The sequence below is a fragment of the Gavialis gangeticus genome, unplaced genomic scaffold, assembly GCF_001723915.1.
Source record: "Gavialis gangeticus isolate Ggan-Ray unplaced genomic scaffold, GavGan_comp1, whole genome shotgun sequence".
NCBI lineage: Eukaryota > Metazoa > Chordata > Crocodylia > Gavialidae > Gavialis > Gavialis gangeticus.
In genome coordinates this window covers 98,648,141-98,652,662 of record NW_017729031.1, presented here as the reverse complement: position 1 = coordinate 98,652,662, position 4,522 = coordinate 98,648,141, and positions in this window count along the sequence as shown.

The window sequence follows — 4,522 nt, the reverse complement described above, 5'->3', positions numbered from 1 at the left end:
TTTCTCCATATTTTGTTTTTGTGCATGGAAATAAGAATGGGTACAGACACATTGCACATTTAGACTGCTGTAAAGACAGACAGCACCAGTGTAAAAGTGAAGCAGACCCACAACACAAAGTACAATACCCGTGTAAATCATTCTAGTCTGATAGAAACTTGTCTTGCTAAAAAACGGTGGTAACTAAGCACCAGTATAGGTGTTATTTGACCACAGTTTTGTCCCGGGTTAGTCACGTGTTTTACTTCCATGCAGGTTTGTCTATACTGTCATGGTGGTGTGTCCTGGGCAGGACAGGTCCTATAATGCGCTGTTCATAGGCGTGCTCTAGACTCACAGATGCAAAAGCCTGGGGACATCCCTGTGTGACCACTTTCAAGCCCTTGACCTGTGTTGTTGAAATATAGATAAGTCCCTAGTGGCCTGATACTGTAGTAGCAGCCTATGATCTACTTCCCTGGGATAAGCTAGTGGTAGGTCCATTCCTTATCCTGGTGTAATATATGAAATTAATGTACCTTTCATTGGGGTGAATATATCATGTGTCTGCCCCTTGGAATTTCCTGCCCCTTTGAAGGCTTGCTTAGGGTTAAGAGGAAAAGATGAGTGATGATGGGTTAAGGTAGTAGTAAAACAGATTAGGAAAGCAGGTCTACTCCCATGGAAGTACAAGGGTAATTGTTTAGACCTAATATCATTAGGCCTCATTTACACTGGTGTAGAGGGAGTGTAGTGTGCTACCAGGTCAGAATGATGGCACTTTGATGCTGACTGTATTGCTGTCTACGTGATTATAAAAGGCACCAGGCAAAGGTGAATCAGGCACTTGGGGTTTATGTTCAGAATAAACCCCCATATATTCATTTGGGGAAGGCAGCTCATTCCCTTAATTTGAATAATGTCTCTTCGCTAATTATCTGTATTATTTAGATTATACACAGGATCATATGGAGGCAAAGGAGGTTTCACTGTAGAGCTTTTAAAATAAGGCACTCCAGTAGGAGAGGAGATGGCCCAATCCAGGCTCTCTGCTGTTTAGGAATGGACCTCTCTTTCTTTAAAGTGGGTTCTCAGAAGGCTTTTTTGAGAGGCTCTCAGTTTATACAGCTCTGTCCTCTTAGAAACTTATTCTATTCAATTATATTTAAAATGGTGATAGTCTCTTCTGCCCTGCTTGTCAGGTAAAATCTATTAAGGGTAGAGAGCAGCAGTTAGCCCAATGCCATCTTGCTACCTCCCAAGAACAGTTATAGATGGTCTGTTGCTGCTTTATTGACATTCGTCTGGAGCCCTGAACCAGTCAAGGGTGCTATGATTGAGAAGCTATTCTGTCTTCTACTGAGATGGATGTTACTGGAGATACTGGCCATTAGTGGTACTTTTTTCTGGAGCATTGTTACTGGTGAGACAGTGGTACCTGGGTGCTACAACTGACTTACTGTGCTAGCACATAGTCCTTGTCCAAAATGGAGACAGTCCTTCCCAGAATGACTTGTGATCAAACAGACTGACCATACTGACTCAGTACTGACAAGTGCAGGGTACTGCATCTAGGGAGAAAGAACCAGCAGCATACCTACAGGCTGGGGAACTCCCCTCTCGTCAGCACAGAGGCAGAAAAGGATCTTGGAGTTATTATAGACTCCAAGATGAACATGGGCCGCCAATGTGGGGATGCAGTCAGGAAGGCTAACTGCACCTTGTCATCCATCCACAGATGCATCACAAGCAGGTCCAAGGAGTTGATCCTCCCCCTCTATATGACATTAGTCAGGCTGCAGTTTGAGTACTGCATCCAGTTCTGGGCGCCACACTTCAGGAGGGATGTGGACAACATCGATAGGGTCCAGAGGAGGGCCACCCGCATGATCAGGGGGCAGCAGGGCAGGCCCTATGAGGAAAGGCTAAGGGACCTGAACCTGTTCAACCTCCACAAGAAAAGGCTGAGAGGGGATCTGGTGGCCGTCTATAAACTGGCCAAGAGAGACCAGCAGGCAATGGAGAGTTCCTGTTCCCCTGAGCACTACTGGGAGTAACAAGGAATAATGGCCACAAGTTAACGGAAAGTAGATTCAAGCTAGGTATCAGGAGGCACTACTTCACAGTCAGGGCGGCTAGGATCTGGACCAACTTCCAAGGGAAGTGGTGCTCACTCCTACCCTGGGGGTCTTCAAAAGGAGGGTAGATAGACACCTAGCCGGGTCATTTGACCCCAACATCCTTTCCTGTCCATGGCAGGGGGTCAGACTTGAAGATCTGCTCAGGTCCCTTCTGACCCTACCAACTATGAAACTATGAAGACCAGGTGGATTAAAGAAGATTATCATCCTCATTTAGTAAATAGAAAAGTAAGGCAGGCAGAGACCACTGAGGTTGACGGGGGTTAGGTGACTAAGTATCTTTGAACGTCTCAAACAAAGTGACTTTCCCAAGGTCATACAAAAATCTTTGGATGACCTGGGAATTGAATCCTAGCTCTTGTAATGCTCATTCTGCTGCTCTAACCACAGACCATGCTTCCTCTTCAAGTTTCCTGAAATGCCCCTAGTGTCTTGGCAAATCATCCTGATAATTTACCTGTGGTTTCTCTTGAATCACAGTTTGCATCTGCCAGCTAGTGGCCAGATGCTGACAACAGTTAGAAAGAGCTTTGGTGCTGGAGGCTGAGTCTCAGTGGCCTGGTCTACCTTACAGTTTTACCAGCAGAACTTGGATTTTGCCTGCAACCCTGTGGGCAAGTCCATACTCCAGGCTCCCCAATGGCAGCAGATTCTCTTCTTTCTGCCATCAGAGCAGAGCCATCAGGCTTCTAGGCTTACTAGAAGTCATCCAGAAGCTGCCAGAAAGTGCATGTAGACCCACCCATACTTTCTGCTGGCTGTAGTGGCCTCCCAGAGTGTGCTGTGTACCCTGCCCTAAAAGTCACTGTAATGAAACTGCACCGTTCTGGTAGAAGCCACACAGATGGGGACCTGCTTTGGCAGGTTACTTGCAGTGGTAACTATCTGCAGGCAGAAAACTAATGTAGATAAACCCTAAGACCTTTGCCTTATATGAGGCTCTGACTGGGATCCTTGTGTGTTTTACAACACAATCTATGTTGCTTAACCCAAAAGGAAACCTCCCTTGGCCAAGGCAAGCTAGATCTCAGCTGGATGTACCCCTGAGGATATTCTGCATTTTCCCTCCTTTAGAAGTTGTAAGTAGGAGGTAATCCCGCCTTTGCCACTGGCTATAGCACTTGTCAACTCATAGTCAGACATTTTGGCAAATTGGACCTGTATGTGAAATTGCCCATTTGATGACTGAACTCAGTTTATTGCATCCTGTATCTTACTGCAGTTAAGACTCAGGGAACCTTGTGGTCTATAGACTGGAACTATTAGGTGAACCAAGGTGAGATTCCTACCTGTCAAGACACCAGGGACAGTGATAAATTCCTCTCCTCTGGAGCTGGTGCTCTGCATATCTTAGTGATTGCTTTGTGGTGTAACATGGATATATTGTGTAGTTAATCCTACAATCAAAATGTGCGGCAGGTTTACAGAGAGGTCTCAGATCCCCTTGCAGAGGTTTTACAGGCTGTTTATAACTGCTAGAGTACTTGCTGCTCTTATTTGCAGAGCACTCAGTCAGCAGCTTAGCAATAGTTTTATGTGAATGGTTTGCTTATGAGAAGTGTTATTTTGACAGACTGAATCTTGATTTACTGATCAGCCACAGCACAGGGAATAACTGTTCCCTTCGCAACTACTCCAGCCATCTTCACATCTTGTTGCTGGACCTCCAACCCGGGAGCGCTATTCTGCTTCTACATCTGAATCTTTGGTTTCTCTTCTGAGATTATTGACATGAGTGCCAGAGGTAGTGGCGGTGTATGCAGTGCAAACGCTTGTCCATTAGGAAATGGACCAAGACTGTGAACTCATTTTCTTGTGTCTTTAAAGCAGTCCTTAAATAATATTTTAAAGTTTTCTGATGACTTAGGGAACATCAAACTGCTCAGAACCAATGCCAGGGCTGGATTTTTACAATACGAGTCAGGGTGCAGTTACTGATTGTACTGTTACTGCTTAAGGTAATACAAAAGAGTGAATGCAGGAAAATCATGTTGTAGACTCATTTATATTATAATAACAACTGTTATATCATGCTTGCTTCACTGTTGAATCCTTTGGGACTGATTTTTTCCTTGATTTTTTCCTTTCTCAATCATTTGCCATTTGTCCCTGACTTGACTTGTCAGTGCAGAATAATTGTACTTGGTTTTTTGGGTGCCAGCTTTCCTGGTCTTTGGTATTCTATTTCTTTAAAAACCCATATCCTAGGTTTCATAGATTTCATAGACATTAGGACTGGAAGGAACCTTGGAAGATCATCGAGTCCAGCCCCCTGCCCTAGGGGCAGGAAGTCAGCTGGGGTCACAAGATCCTAGCAAGATAACCGTCCAATTGACTCTTAAAGGAATCCAGAGTAGGTGCTTGCACCACCTCTGGTGGCAGTCTGTTCCAGGTCTTGGGGG